We start from the raw sequence: 17,656 nt of genomic DNA, 5'->3' as shown, positions 1-17,656 counted from the left end.
TCACAAGCTGAACCAGCTGCTGCAGATGATAGGGTGGTGAGTAAAGCGGTGCTTCCAAGCGGCCCCAGAGTGATCTACAAGGGAGGCCTTGTGCAAAGCCACAGTTTTCTCATTTGTGGCACACCTGTTTGCATCCTGTACGGAGAATCTGCCCCACACCCATATGGGGGCTTTCTTATAAAACCACTCAAGCAGCAGGGCCCTTTCGCTTGAGTGTCCCATTCATAAACAAAACGGCTTCAGCTATAGACTGCACAGAAGGATGATCAAAATGATCAGATTAAAAAGCAGAGAGACAAAGGACACCTAAAACCTACATTTCCCCACCCAGCTCCAAGGACAAGGCATAACCTCTCAGTCCAGTAATGATATCCTATTATCTTCACTACCAATTTGGTAGCGGGAGTGGGAGCGCACGTCTGAGCATACGCCAAACCTTCTGCACATGCACAGGAGGTCCCTGACGGCGTCTGGGTGAGTGAGCGGAGCCTTGCGCTGCCGCCACTATTGATTTGCCCAAACCAATTTGAACTGGCAGGATGCCACCTCTGTCTCAGCCGCAACAGGAATCAGGCAACAGAAATTAGAATATTAAAAGGACACATTTTAAGTACAGATGAAAGTACATTTCACAAGGAACCTGGGCATCTAAAGCCCCCAGCACAGGGATGGCTAACTTTTTTGGCTCCTGGGCCAAAAGCGGGGAGAGTACGGGGGGGTTGTGCGTGCACGGCCCCCCCGCACATGCAAGCGTGCATGACCAGCACACACACACACACACACACACCACTTTTGGTGCAGTTTTTCCGCCCTCCCCAGGCTCCAGAGGCTTTCTAGGAGCCTGGGGAGGGCGAAAGCAGCTCCCCGACCCCCTGGAGGCCCTCCGGAGGCTTCAGGAGCTACCCTGAAGCCTCCAGAGGGTGAAAAATGGATCTATGAATATCATTTCTAAGATTTCTCTCAGTAAAGTATATCACAACATCCCTTGGTAGTTGCCTTTGTGATGCAATACGTGAATTAACTCTGTAAATTTTGTCAATCCTTGCAAAAATCTCAGAAGAATCCTGGATCTTCAATAACGTGGCCAGAGCATCAGCACAAAATTTTCTTAAGTCCTCTCTAGGGTTTTCTCTGATACCCCTCAGTCTAACAGCGTACTCCATAGATCTGAATTGCATCATGATAATCTCCTTATCCATCCTCTGCATATTCCCCTCCATTTCAACAAATTTCAAATCTGTTTCCTTCGTTTTAGTTTCCAAATCCAAAGCCAGATAATCAACTTTGCTGTCCACCTTAAGAACAACTTCTGACAGACCTGTGGTTAAAGTGTGTAATTTTTTATCAAGTTGATCATGTTTTTTAATGGTATCCTGAACCATTTCTTTAACCTCCTTAATTTCTTTGCGTAAAAAAGCATTTTCTTCCCTTATAAAGTCCTTGAAATCCTGATAATTTATTGTAGCACCCGATGAGGCTTTTGGTTCCGTTGCCATAATTAATAATTCTTACAGCCGCCTCTAGCTGTCACCATTCAGTTAACTTTCATTTTCCTTAGGTATTCAGCTGTAAATTAATACTTGCAAATGTTTCTTTCTAAGTTGCTCGAAATTAAAACTTTGACATTTAAGTAGTTCAGGTTATGTAAACTGGCTTAAAGATTGTTAATAGTTAGGGTTGTTTCAGCCGTTCCGCCTTTACTGCCCCGGCTATCAGCAGGTAATTAGCTTTCGTTTTCTGTAGGTTTTCAGCTATAAATCAACGCCATTTTGAATCCTTTGTTCTAAGCCCACGCCTCTCGAACTCAGCAGTAGCATTCTTTTTAAAGAGATTTTTTTTTCTTCCCCCAATTAAAACTTAAAATACTTGCAAAAGTCTTGCTTTCTTCTTGGGATGTTAAGATGTTAAGATGTTAAGGCTGTCCCCGGCGACTGGTTCTGCTAATTAGCAGAGGTTATCAAAAAGGCAGGAGAATACAACAACTGCGAAGGGGGGCAAACCTCGTCGGACTCCGGACTCCGGAGGGTACACGAGGGCTCAACCCAGCAGCTGAATCTCTCCCTCATAAATTCCAAGAATTTACGAGTGTCCGAGGTGTTAAAGATCGTAAAAAAACACCTCTAACTGTCTCTTGATCTGACAGGCTCAAAAAAAAAAAAAGCCTGCGATCGGCACCAGGAACAACCGGAAGCCGAATTCGGACCACGACAACCTTGTCTTCCGCCTTTACCTCTGCCTCTGGAGTCTGTTCCTCTGGGCTGGTATATGATGGGAGCTGGAACTCGTTGGGGACAATCCTGGGTGTCATGTCCCATACGGTTACAGATGTAGCATCTTGGCATCCTTGGAGCGTAGACTCTTCCTCGGAAGGGACGTCTAGCTGGAGCTCTTGATGCTGGCGGCCATTGCAAATGTGGTGTGGCTAATTTGATAGCTTCCTCCTCAATTGAAAGTCTTATTTTTTAACAGTGTGTTGAGCAATAGGCACGTGGTTAATCTTTGCAATGGCACCTTTCCATTCATAATTCAATGAGTTAATGATAATGCTGATCATTTGGATATCATCAATAACATGGCCTCTTTCTCTCAATTCACTTCTCATTCCTTTCAGTTTGGTCAAATGTCCACCAATTTGTTCACCAGGTTTCAACTTCGAACCATGGAACTCAGATATGAGCAAACATGAAGGTTCAATTGAAATGGGACTGTAGCAATCTTCCAAAATGACTCAAATTTGTTGGGTTGTTGCATCAGGTGGGAAAGTAACCTGCAATTCAGTATCCATGAACATCAATAATGTTGTGAAAGCCCTAGTCTCTAGGTCTCTTATTGCAGGAGTTCATGGTTGGGCAGGAGGATTAAACACCATACAATGGGTACCTTCTCTGCGAAGCAAGAGTGCAACCTCACTGACCCAGGCTTTATAATTCTGTCCTGACATTTTTAATTTGGACTCACCAGTCAAAGGAGTGACAGAAAATGCCTGTTGAGGAATATGGATTTGAGCAACTTGCTGTACAGGTAAAAATGCTGGTTGTTGAACCAGGGAGCACTGTAATCGGACCTGTGCTCTCTATATTACAGGTGCAGTTGATGCTTGAGCAGCAAAATTAACTTGGCTTGCTTGGGGGGCAGACATCTCCATTTGCTGCATTAAGTATTGCCTTGCTCCATCTGGAAAAGCACGTGCACCATCAGGAGGTGCTGAAAATTGGGCCTGGGAATGCATTTGGAGCCTATCAGCCTGAATACTTGAATAATCTACAGTCATTTGTGAAAGAGTCTGTTGCATTGCCTGAAATTGCTTGTTAATTTTAAAATGTATGTCGGTTTAAATTATTTCTGCCAGGAGATGGCGGTGCAGCTTCACTTCTTGGCTGCAATATTTCTGCCTGCGTGGTATATATTGGAGAACAAAGCAATTGTGGCAATTGTGACGTGTGCACATCTCTCTGTTCTGATTTGCCTGACACAGTATCCTCCAGGGGGCATGTCTCAGGCTTTGGAGAAGAAGGTGTTTTCAGAAATTTGAAAAATAGGAAAACCCTTCTTACTTGCCTCTAATGCTGCGTAATCTATTTTGGCCTGTAAAAGCTGGTGTTCAAACAATTCTATTTGATTACGATAGCTTTCCATATCTTGCTCAGAAGTCTGGGGAGACTCATAAGTTTCTCTTTCTGCGTGGGGGTGAATTTGCTCTAGTGGCAATGAACGCTTTGGTTTAGCCCCGAACATTTCAAAATCTCTTGGAGATATTTGGGAACATGCATAATCAGAAGGGAGTATCACTGACCTGGGTCTGTAATTGTTATCTCCTGGAGCAGTCCCATCTTGTTGAGATTTTTCTCCCATAGCTGATTTCTCATCCAGCCTGGTTGTCGAAGTTATCGGCGTTTGGAAACTTGGAAACCAGCGTGAAAAGTTTTCTGTCTCTGTATTAGAGGGGAGGGAACCATCGGAATGTGCCCCATCTTTCTTTTTCTTTTTCTTTGGCATTGTTAAAGAGTGATTGAATCGGTCTTCAGTTGATCTTAAATCATTCTCTCTAATTGGCCTATTACGCTTATCTCTTGGAAATAGCTAACAAGGAAAAAAGCCATAAATTATATAACCATCCTCTGCTACCATTATTGTCAGGGGAAGTTTCACCCTGAATTAATGAGGTGTGGACCATTGGCTCTCCTAGTAGCATACTTCCGAATAAGCAGAAATAAAACCCGGAGCATATTCCAATAAAAAAAACTTTTATATAAAATAAAATAAAATACAAATCTTGCTAACTCAATTAACTACATTTTGGCAGAGTTATGTGCCTGTGTCGTCTTATCAGGCGAATGGAAGTTCAGAAGGAAAGGAAAGAATGTGTGACGTATTATGTCTGACATGCGCATTAATTATTGTCAGATAAGAAACAGTTCAGTCTACTGTATAACTCAGAATATAAGCACAAGTTGGCAAACCAATTAACGCAGTGACAATCCTGGACATAAATTGTTTCAAATTCTACCCTCAAATCAACACTATATACCAGAAAACTAGACACAAGGACAGTTTTTCCATGAATGCCATCACTCTGCTTAACAACTAATTCCCACAACACTATCAAATAATTTACTAAGACTGTATTACTATTTACTGAGACTGCATTACTATTCTTCTCTTCCTTACTAGTATCTATCTCTTCCAACTTATTTCTATGAACATGTTGCTTGTATCTTTCAATTTATATTGTTTTCATTTGTTTCCTAATATGATTGGATAGCTTATTAGTAACCTTGACTATCACTAAGCATTGTATCTTTTTATTCTTGATGAATGTATTTTATTCTGTTATGTACCAAAGACAAATTCCTTGTGTGTCCAATCACACTTGGCCAATAAAGAATTCTATTCTATTCTATTCTAAACTGAGAGACAATAACATCATCCAAAAATCAACCACGGATGAAGATAGATTAAATCTATCATTTCTAGTCTAACACTTTAAGGTCTGTATCACCTTAGCTCTCTAAAGTTAGACCTTGACAATTAGTTAATTCAATTAAGATACAATTTCTTCAATAGTTGGACCTTTTCATATATTTAGAGTAAAGTTTTCAGGAGATCAGAAAGAACTGGAACACAATGGTAGAAGCTAAAGAATGAACTTGATATATTTGTGTATAAATGTTTCTCTATCTTATCATTTCCATGGATAGTTATTCAGCAACAATTTTTCAGGTTACCCATTACTTGGGGAGGGAGAGGCACCAAGAATCATTTATCTGTTGTTAGGAATAGTTTAGGCATAGTTTAAGTTAAGTCACTTAGATTTGCTCAGAACTGGACTCTGACTGAGCTGGTCCAGTCAAAATAATGGAGGTATAGCCTTGCTTGTTTAAATAGGGACAATCTGATCCTATTACTTCTGGGGAAATGCCCAAGATCCTGCTATCCTGGCCAATTGTTTATTTGATCCTTGCCAGCTGGTGGCTGGTAATCCCAAAGGTGATTTTTTTTTAAAAAGACTACTAGACTTTGTTTTTCCTTGAAGATGTTTCACCTCATCCAAGAAGCTTCTTCATTCAGACTCTTGGTTGGGAGATGACATGAAATTGGTCCATGCAACGGTATCTATTTTCTTTAAGGGGAAAGTAGTTTTATTGGCCTCAATGGAAGCAATAGGGAATCATCTTCTGAAGGGCCCATTCTGAATCCAACTACCCTGGAGAATTTTCATCCAGTCTCTGACCTTGCCTTTTTGGTGACTGGGTTGTTATTTGCAGAGGGCCTGCATTATCTGGACTGTCTTCAGTCAGATTCAGAGAAGGACATTTAAGCCAGGATACAAGATAGCACTGATCACACGTATTGATGGCTTATGGCAGAGCTGGGAATTGTGCAAAAGCTCAGATATTTTTGATACTATTGATCATAGAATGTTTCTGGACATTTGCAGGGAGTGGGAAGTATGGCATTTCAGTAATTTTTCTTTTACTGTTTCTCTTTCCAGTTGGGGAGAGCAAGAGCAAACAGTTGAGTCCAAAGCCGTGGCTTTGTTTGATTTCTTTTGTTTGATATCTTAATGAAGTTTTGAAATTGTTCGTTTGGATCATCAATATTCTGACAATACATTAAATGGACCTCTGCAGAGCTAAGTAATGTTGTCATGGTCTTGCCCCAGTACCATATATCTGATGGAGACAGAATCTCTGACAGGTTTTCAAGTTCTGTGATTATATTTTTCATCAATAGAATTCTAACAGTCTTTGTGAATTCTGTTTCTTGACCTGGATTACCTCAAAGGCCTGGTATCAATCTTGAAGCCTACTATGTTTTAATCAGAGAGCCATCAGAAATCTATTTGATGTAGAGATAACATCATATCCTCTGGACATTCACTGCCTGCAGAATAGCTTGTTCAAGCATTGATATTAAATCAGTAGAAAATGGATAAAAATAGCAAAACTGCACAATACCATAGTACAATTAATGTAACAGTTGAGGCAAAGCTTATCATAGCTAGGAGCCTGTAGATCAGTCAATATTTTTTGCTCTCAGGGAAATTTGCTGGCGTTTAGAGAAGTCCAGGATCAATTTTGTATCATCATGACTTTAAATCAGAGATGGATTGCTCCCAGTTCGACCTGGATCAGGCGAACCGGTAGTGGTGGTGGCGGAAAACTCCACCCACCCACCCACCAACCCAGATGCTTCTGTGCAGGCGCAGAAGCATCATGCACACAAGCACCAGTAGCGCTGGGATTTGCAACCCCCCTCTGCTTTTAATGATTTATTTATGGTAGGTCAGCCAGTAGAATTTCCTACAGATTGTTCCAAAGTGGTCTTTGTTCTGAGGCTGAAAGAAGAGGGAATAAAATGTGCTGTTTGGAATTTGGAATGATTATTCTAAGATTACAATTCCTGGGGATGGAGGAAATAGTAAACCGTCTCTACCCCTAGTACCTCAACCTCCACACCCTTCCAGACATCAGCACTGATGAACAATGCAAATAGAAACGGTAGAAACTTGTCTACATCAGACAACTAGACAACAAAAGACCCAATTTAGTGTTTCTTATATTTTGACAGGACAATTAGTCAAAGCACATACTGTTAAAGTGCTGGTATAAACTCAGTTGTGAAACTGTGAAACCAATTCCATATCTGTGGAACTGCATGCTCCATAGCAAGCAAGTCCCCAAAGTGCTCCAATGCTTTGTCTTTGGGAAACTTTGTCTTGTCCTCAGACAATTAAGAAATGCTCAGATGGCTTACTATTGGAAAGTGCATTTTATTATCTCTGATTCTTCATTTAATATCAGTTCAGAAACAGAATTTAGAGATTTAGGTGCCACAGCCCATTTCACAGATGAGGCCACAGTGCACAGGTTTAAATTGCCCCACAGTTATTAGAGAAGTCTGTGCTGGTGGAAATGATTGACGGGCAACCTAGTCCTGTTTTACAGCAGAGAATACTTTTGAAGTTGTCAAGAAATGATGCAGAATTCTTGCATTTTTGGTCACAGCTTCCTTATGTATTCCAATGATCCTAGATATTGATTATCTGCAAATCCATAATCCAGACATTTACTGAAAGGAACAAACAATTTATTTTCCATCTCAATAACGTCAGCAGCACCATTTGCAAGCTTCTCTCTCTCATCCTTTCCCTTCTCCTGTTCTTTGATGCCTTCTGCCAGAAAAATAGGCAGAGTTTGCAGATATTTTATGGACAAGGAGGCTTCTTTATCAAACATGTGACCATCAGCTTTATGTTAGGAGATAATATTTAAAGACAGTATCTTTTGTCTTCTGACTTAATAATTAGTCACTTTAAAATAATTTCTAGATTACAATCTGAAGGAAGTATTTATTTTCCTTGGATCTTTTGTACCTTTGCATCTTTGTGTGTGTGTGTGTGTGTGTGTGTGTGTGTGGGTGGGTGGGTGCGCGCGCACGCGCGCATGCTCTTAAGGAGCAGATTCGGCCCCAGAAGCTCTCCATGGCCCCAGGGGAAGCCTTGGGATGGTCAAACAGAGCCTCGGAATACTGGAGGCTCCATTTCAGCCTGCAACAGGTTGAGAGAGGCCTATGGACAGCTGAATGAAGCATCAGCTGGGCACATGAGGCTGGAGGGACACTGCTTGCTATATCTTCACAAGGTAAGTGATGCAGCATAGCAGGTTGGGGAGGGAAGCAATTTCTGGGGAGCATGAAGTTTTTCAGTGAGTCAGGGAGACCTTTGGTGGTCTTAGGCAGGACGTCTGTTACATCAATAGGACTCCCATGGCCTTCCCCACTCTGAAATACCTCATATGCACTTAGCCAGTGTCACATTTTATTAGCAAATGCATGGTTGAAAGGAGGGAGTGATCTCGTTCAAGGTACGAGATTCACTCCCACAAATTCTAGGGTTATGAATGGAATGGGCAAGCTCCATTACATTTGTAACTCAAGGACTACCCATACAGATCCCAAGAAATTGGAACATTTACAGAAAGCCTATCCTTCGCACATCTCATCAGGTGGGCAAATAGTTTAAATCTTACATCACATATATTTCTGGCTCACAAAACAATTAAATGTAGTATCACATAATCCTGAATATGATCCATATCCATGCTCATTTTTTTTGTCAGGATCCTGAACCAGAGCAATATTGCCCCTCCCTAGAGATTAGACCCTCTTGGAAAGTTAGGAAAGAGAGGCAGCAAGTAGATTTGCTAATTTGGGTTAGGTTCATTCTTCATTGCTTCACAACAACTATTTACATTCCATTCCTTAAGAAACATATAGTAGCTTTGCTATGACAACAGAACTGCTCTGTACATGTATTTAAAAGTTTGCATTACGTGTTCAGAGAGTTCTGGTAGCCAGGGTGAGAACAGATGTATACCACCATAATTCATCTTGTCATGTTTGTTGTAGGGCCAAGTTCATTTATGGAATATTAACCAGTTCATTTCAGCTTACTCAATCATATGATCTCAGATTGTGCTTCTTAATTTACATTCAAGTAAAGGTCCTTTGGGAGGTTTTGGAAGGTGGACTTTCTGCTATCAGACATTCAAATTCATTTGTCATGCTTGAGTTTCCAGATAACAATGAGTAAATGGAGAGAATGAATCAATTATTGGAATAGTACTTGGTGTGCTAGGTATCATAACAAGAAATTTGATTAAATGGTTGTTTTTTTTGCTAATTTTCACAGAACAATTCAATACATTCCTCCATTTGAATGTTCCCTTATTAAACAGTATATTGATATTACTCCCTTAATATATTTCATGCATAGGGCATGAGACCAAGTCTGATGGGAGACATAATATAGAAGAGTATGGAGATAATGCTAAAAAAAGGAATGTACCGTATTTTTCAGAGAATAAGACGCACCTTTTTCCTCAAAAAAGAGGCTGAAAATCTGGGTGCGTCTTATATATTTTTGCCCCCCCCCAGCCTCCAATAGCACTCTATAAGCCTCCATAAGGCTATGCATGCTATTTTTTTGGTGAAAAACGGGCCATTTTTTGTTCCCCACCAGGAGCACTCTGCAAGCCCCTCAAAGGCTATTCATATTTTATTTGAAAAAAAAACTGGCCCGTTTTTGCGAAAAAATGGGCCATTTTGGGGAGGTTTGCAGAGTGCAAAAACTTTTTTTTCCCTTTCGGACAGCTCTTTAGTTAGAGTGATTGATGAAAATTACATTGATCAAGTGCTGTGGCAGCAGAAACAAGGTGCTGCCGGTTGTCAGTGATTTCCTTCTCCAGCACATAGATAAATACACCTGGAAATATCTACCTACCTACCTACTCTCTCTCTCTCCCTACCTACCTACTGTATTTCTCTCTCTCTCTCTATCCACCTACCTACCTACCTACCTACCTATCCTCTCTCTCTCTCTCTCCCTACCTACCTACTGTATTTCTCTCTCTCTCTCCCCCTCTATCTACCTACCTATCTACCTATTCTCCCTCTCTCCCTACCTACTGTATATTTCTCCCTCTCCCTCTCTCTTCTTCTATCTACCTACCTACTTTTTGAAAAAAATTGCCTCTTTAAAACCTTGGTGTGTCTTATACTCCGATGCGTCTTCTTTCTTTCTTTCTTTCTTTCTTTCTTTCTTTCTTTCTTTCTTTCTTTCTTTCTTTCTTTCTTTCTTTCTTTCTTTCTTTCTTTCTTTCTTTCTTTCTTTCTTTGGATTTGGATTTGGATTCTTTGGATTTATAAACCGCCCCCTCTCCCAAAAAGGGACTCGGGCCGAAAAAGATGGTAATAATGGTTACATAAACATCAGTTTATCTCTAAGAAATAAGAAAAAGAAATTCAAAATTGCCCTGCCTTGATTCTTTCTGGCGGGAAAATCTTTTGTAGGAGGGAAAAATCTGTCAGACTTTGTGTTATCACACTCTACAACGATAAAGTAGTGTCTCAATAGACTTTGTAGTGTCTGTTTCCTGACTCAGCCTGCTTTAAAAGGCTTACACCTTAACCTTCTAAATGTTTTATAACTGAGCTGACAAAGTTTATTGTTTCTCAAAGCCTTAGGGAAAAAAGGGAAAGAGATGTTTTGTTTTGTTTTGTTTTTCTTGTCCCCACCAATGCCTATATATATATAGCCCACATTTTGAGCCCACGCTTGAGGATGGCAGGTGCGATCCTGCCGAAACGTTGCAAAGACAATCTCAACTTTACACGGGAAAAGACCCGAATACAACAAAACCAGCATATATATATATATATATATATATATATATATATATATATATATATATATATATATATATATATATATATATATATATATATAATTACAAAAGATACAGCAAGTATCCTGCCCCATACATCCCTTCGGCAGATCCGCTCTCACAGGGAGGGGCTCCTCCGGGTACCATCCACGAGGCAGTGCCAGCGGGCGACGCCCAGGAGTAGGGCTTTCTCTGTGATGGGCCCGACCCTCTGGAATGACCTCCCCCATGACATCAGAACAACCACTGATCTCCGCTTCTTCTGTAAGATGCTCAAGACCCACCTGTTTAGTTTAGCGGGCCTGGCCTAATCTCAATCTAGTCCCTCAATTCTGTACTTTTAAATTTTTGGGGTTGTTTTAAGCTGATTTTTAACTTTTATTACCCTGTACAGCCTTATTGTTTAATTGGTTTTTAAGTGTATCTATTTTATATTAGGTTTTAATGTGGTGTCTGTACATAACTTCCATGTTTGTTATTAGTTTATTAATAAATAAACTTGCAGAACTACTTTTCTCTGAATAGGGTGGATACACTTTCCTTCACAAAAAGTTGTATTTGCCTGCAAGGGTGAGTTGGCCCCTGATTAGTACTCGAGTTTAATTTTCAATCAATGTTTCAGGCAAAAATTCTCATGTGCATATCTGTAAAAGAAGAAGATAATTTGCATTACAATAGAACTTTGGGAACAAATTGGGAACACAAAGAATAATTCTGATTAATCTTGAAAGAATAACTTCTAGAGATTTTGTATGTTTTTAAGGGCAGAACTGTCATTATAGAGTAGAATAGAAGTTGAAGTAGTTTATCTCTAAACAGTTTGACTGTTGCTGGAACAAAAATATTGTCTTTACAATAATATATCTAATTATCACAATTGAAGCCTTCTGTGTTTAGGATTAAATTTCAATTAATAAGAAGTCAGCTAAATTGAAATAGGCACCAAAGAGGTAGCCTTTATATATAGACTGTGATTAAATATTGATGTATTTTTATGCTAGGTTCCTAATACTGAGAAAGCCAAATATCCTTAATTGTAAGCATTTAGCTCTACTCTATGGTTAAAATATAACCTTCCATCTAAAACTGATATAGTGGGTAATTTTTCAAAGCCTTTAGTTTGTGGTAAGATTCACGAAATAAACACAGAGGTAAATAAGCAGGGGTGTATGTGTTTAATGCCAATCAATTGCAATAATGTTGAAATGTTATGTGTTTGTATACAACTAAAGTTTTATGTCATCCTGACATCTGTACAGTTACAGTCTAATGTAGATTATAAAGTGGTACACTGATGTGAGCACTTTTGACAATTGTTTTGCCCTAGCTAAATCTATGTGATTTGCATTTGTCAGCATAAGCACTGTAGCACAGAAACACAATTAAAAAACAAAATAGTTTGTGAAACTGTTTTGATGCTATGAACTTCTTGCAGATCAAGACTCCCAATTTTCTCTTCCAGTAAGATAAAGGCAAGGGAGGAATTGCTTTATGAAACACACACTGGCAATGGTACATAACAATTTCATTATGAAATTAATTGTGCCCTAGTGGTGGGAAATACTCTTCACATTGCTTCAGAGAGAGAGTAAATAAAATACCATGACTCAAAAATATTCATCCCAAATCTTTGATAAGTACTTGCCTTTGACAAATAGCACAGATAGCTCAATCTACAAATCTTAAGTCCTGAATGAGTTTACTATTGAAATATTGCATGCATATCTATTATATTAAATGTTAAAACACATACATAAGATTTAGCTTTAAAAATCCATCTTTTTCTATTTGTGAAAAGTGGATGTTTGCCTTTGCTATGTTATCCTTTCTGAAATAAATACATGAAATGAAATATAAGAATCTGCTGACCTGATTAATTCTACATGTTTCTACTGTGAACAAAATGTTATCATTTTAAACTAATTTTATGTATAAAATTGAAAATGGTAATTTTGAACAACCAATTTCTGAACCACAACTTAAAAGTCTTGGTTCATGAAACATTTTTGTAGTATTGATTATAATACTATGTATGTTTGCCATTTATATGGATTCAGAGTAGAAAGCTTAAGAAGTGTAGGCATAAATTATTATCAAGCTTGGTCTTAGCACTAAATGCCTGTTTTCAAGCAACAGAATGTCAGGAGAATGATATAAAGGGATGACATTTACAACAGATACCACACTGTGAGATCTCAGTGAATGTTGGTTTTCAGTAGATACATATGCAATTGCATTGCCAGTCACTAAAGTGTTTCAACTGATTATCTGTACTGAAAATTAGCAAGATCAAAATTATGTTTGTTTGTTTGTAGCATTTAAAGACAAATGAAAAGAAATGCAGAAAATTTCAGAATAAAAAGTACATTACAATAATAAGAAAATGAAAAATCAAGAGCATGAAAGCAGAATTTAATAAAGGAGAAAATAAAAACAATTTTAAAACATTTTTAAAAATCACATTTACATTAAAAAGCCAGGTTTTTATTAATTAATTTTTAATTCAGTTTTGCCTGGGGATTGAAAGACAATATAGTGAATACTAGGTGAAACACTCTGGGGAGGACATTCCATAACCTAAGTGCCACTACTAAAGCAACCTTTTACTCAGGTCTGTTTGCCAAAAATGATCTTTGATAAAGAGCCTGGACCTTGGGATGAGACAAAATATTATTAATGTAATATAAACAATTTGAACCTAAATATTGTTTATAGTGATTATACATGCATAAAAGCCTGTGACCGAATTACTCAGATTCAGATAATAAGATATATAGGCTACCAACAGATGGGCACTTGTGTTCCATACAGAATGCTCAGGCCTGAATTCATACCTTTTCATTCAATTCTACTTAAGGAAACAATAGTCAGAAAATGAATAGATTCTTGCAGCACTCTCTTCTTCTAGAACAGACTTAAAATATAGTAGAGTTGGAAGGGACCTTGGAGGTCTTCTAATCCAGTCCCCTGCTCAAGCAGGAGAACCTATATTAGTGTTGGCAAACTTTTTTGGCACCAAGTGTTGAAATGGGAACACACGTGCATGCTGGGTGGTGAGGGGTGGAGAGCACCGGAAACCAGAAGAGCAGTTCCACTGTGCGCACCCGTGGGAGCACCGGAAACTGGAAGAGCAGTTCCATGGTGCACGCGTGAAGAGCAACTGGCCAGCACTTATATGCATGCCAGAAACTGAAGCTCAGCTTCCTGGCGCACACAGCGCACCAGGGTGCTGCTCTTCCAGTTTGTGATGCAAAAGGCGACTTCTGCAGTTGTGCTATACTAGTTTTGTTTAGTTTCTGACAAGATGCTCCAGGAGCTGCCATCTGTGAAACAAACAAACAAACAAACAAAATATGAAAAGAGCTGTAGATTATGAAAGTACCTTTTCTTGTTTGTTTTTGAACGGAGACTGCGTTTCACTTTTCTTTTGGCTGGACCCAGATTCAAGATGAATGCATAACCTTTTATATTACTCAGATGTAATCCCGTTAATTAAGTAAAATTGTCTCCCTGGGAAGATTATATAATAGCAAGGTAAATTAGATAAACCTATTTCCCATCAAAATCAATGGGCCAAGGTATTTAATTACCACTGCTTACTATGGAAATATTAGAAACAAACTGGATCCAATTAATTGCAGCAGCTGCCAAAAAAGCCAATACAGTTCTAGGCTACATAAATAGAGGGATAGAATCAAGATCACATGAAGTGTTAATACCACTTTATAATGCCTTGGTAAGGCCACACTTGGAATACTGCATTCAGTTTTGGTCACCACGATGTAGAAAAGATGTGGAGACTCTAGAAAGAGTGCAGAGAAGAGCAACAAAGATGATTAGGGGACTGGAGACTAAAACATATGAAGAACGGTTGCAGGAACTGGGTATGTCTAGTTTAATGAAAAGAAGGACTAGGGGAGACATGATAGCAGTGTTCCAATATCTCAGGGGTTGCCACAAAGAAGAGGGAGTCAAACTATTTTCCAAGGCACCTGAGGGTAGAACAAGAAGCAATGGGTGGAAACTAATCAAGGAGAGAAGCAACTTAGAACTCAGGAGAAATTTTCTGACAGTTAGAACAATTAATCAGTGGAACAGCTTGCCTCCAGAAGTTGTGAATGTCCCAACACTGGAAGTCTTTAAGAAGATGTTGGATAGCCATTTGTCTGAAACGAAATAGGGTTTCCTGCCTAGGCAAGGGGTTGGACTAGAAGATCTCCAAAGTCCCTTCCAACTCTGCTATTGTATTGTATTGTGTATAACTGTATTTTTTTTTGGTTGTTGGGAAAAAATCCTTACAAAAACTTGGATTGGTAAGAAAAAAATTTTATTAACAAAAATAAAACAAAATAAAAGGCAGTTTGCAAAGTGCAGTGAGCTTGAGCAAGACTTCAACAGGAAGTTCTAGACCCAAAGAACACATACCAAAATTCAAAAGTAAGCGTTTTTATACCCAATGCCTAATGCAACACCATGTTCCCTCCCCTTTGGTCCCATTGGATAGGGGTTACAACTAATCTGAGGCACCTATTAAGAATACATTAATCTTCTTCCTGCCCCTTCCTGCCTATGTGCAGTTGCAGTTTTAATCCCCAACTAATCCTCAACCATCAGGGCCTTTTATTTTTGAATTTTAGTGTTCCCTACAAATCCACCCTTTCTATTCTTTATTCATTTTCAAAAATAAAACTTACTTATTAAAAGGTTCAAACTTTCCCTAATTTCTTCAGCATTTTCATATTTCACAATTGCAGTATGTTCAGTTATCCCTGTTAACATCATCATTTGCTTATCTCTATTAGTTACATCTATCATTCCTTTCACAGTTTTGTGTACAATACTTCTTATTAGAGGAATTAGACACGGTAGGCACATCATTCCCAAGGAATATCATACCTACCATAAATAGGGCCTGTTTCCAATTTCCGTAGATTCCCCCTAAAAACCCTTCATCATCCAAGATTCCAGTCCAAGTTTGTACAGGGACGAGGGCACTCTTTCTCATCCGGTCTGTTATCTGTCTGATTACTTCTCCAGTATCGTCAATCTCTAAGCAACAATTTGTTAAATTAAATTTTCCACACACTCCTTCTTTGGCTAACAAATAATCTAAGGCTTATCGGTTCTGGTAGATCACTGTTCTCATTTTTGCATTCATTTCCGCTACTAGATCTAGGGTCAATGCAGTTTCATTAGTTATGATTTTCACCACAGCTTGCAGCCTAATTATCCTATTTAACATATATATTGGAGTATGGTACCCATAAGTTCCATCCGCTGCCCATGTCGTAGGATCATATACTGCGATTATCCACTCTGGAGGCCAATTTGAGGGTGCCCACCCTGAAACTCTCAGCACTTTATCCGCCATCTAATTCTTTAGTCACTATTTTCCTTACTCTGCATCTTATCTATTACTTCCCACTTTACCCTAGGTTTATATCTAGTTGCTCCATATAACATATAACCATATAACCAATTTGTTGTTCCCTGCACCTTTTCCATTTACATTTATAAGTATTAAGACTTGTGAACTTCAACTCCCAGAATTCCACTGCCAGGCATGCTCAGTTCGGATTTAAAGCGACAACATTTGTTTTTCTCCTTTGGGAAAGAAGTTTCCTTCTTTTTCTTTTTCTTTCTATCTTTGTCTCTCTCTTTTCTCTCTCTCTCTCCCCCATCATTCCTTTCTTTCTTTCTTTTCTTTCTTTCTTTTTCTTTCTTTCTTTATCTTTCTCTTTCTTTCTTTCTTTCTTTCTTTCTTTCTTTCTTTCTTTCTTTCCTTTCTTTCTCTGTTTCTTTTTATAAAGCCTTAACAAGGCCACGCCCAGCACCTGGGTTCTCCAAAAGGCACTGGGCCTGTTAAGGCTTTATATACAGGGCTGTCATATGCCATTTTTTTTTATTCTCTCTCCGACGGAGCCAAAGGTTTGTAATCAGACTTTCTTTTTGTGTTTCCAAGGGGATGTGCTGAAAGATCTTTTTGAGTCTGCCCACAGCCACTTGAAGCTTGGGAAGTCGTCAATGGAGCTCGGCACAGGCACTTTCACCTGCAATTTAAGAGACAGTGCCTGAGATTGACTGGTGCAATTCTCCCTCATCTCCACCATTCCCCTCTCCCCTGACTCTTCTTCTGCTTCTATCTTTTCTCTGTCTCTGTCCCTCTCCTTAAAGAAGGAATGTTTTGCAGCGCTGCCATGCTTGATGTGCCTTTTTCTGCTGTCTCTCCAAACAGTTTCCTCTTTGCTCTGATTCAATGCAGTCTCTCTCTCTCTCTCTTTCTCCCCCCACAGAATGTGTGACAGAGGGGGAGGAGGATCTATCAGATCACTAATAGCCTACCAACAACTTGAATCATTCAGCAATAGGTGAACTGACACTCCCTCACAGTTTGCTTCCAGCAGCAATTGCAATTTCAATTAAAACAAACCCAAAGTAACTTGGTATGACCCCATCTGCACTTGCCCAGCCAGCCACTTACCAAGAAGACCCGAGAACTGCTGCCTCAGTCCAAGCTGTGTGTGCGTGGGCCGGATCCGTCTCCTGTTCCCACAAGCCCCTGCGCCTTTGCTGCCTTGATTGTAGGCTGATTCTGCATACCCCATTTTTGGAATAGGGAGGAAAAAGACCACACCCTTCTCCTCCTTCTCCACCTTCTCTTTCCTTCTGGACAGATCTGTCTCCCAGGCCAGGAGAAGAAGCCGATAGCTCTCTGCCTGGGTTGTCTGGAGAAGTGGGTACTGAGCAGCAGCTTGCCTTACCCCTCTCACGTAGTGCCCATTTCACTTGCCCCTTCTCAGGCAGTTCCAGGTAACTGAGATCACCGTGCTGTACACCTCTCACACAGCGCCCGCTCACCTACATCTGAAGTGCCTCAGACACTCAGTCACAATGATTTCACTCCCCAGCAATGTGAGGAGCCACTACCG

This window comes from Natrix helvetica (assembly GCF_964273705.1).
Source record: "Natrix helvetica genome assembly, chromosome: Z".
Taxonomy (NCBI): domain Eukaryota; kingdom Metazoa; phylum Chordata; class Lepidosauria; order Squamata; family Natricidae; genus Natrix; species Natrix helvetica.
Note: the sequence above shows the minus strand (reverse complement) of the source record.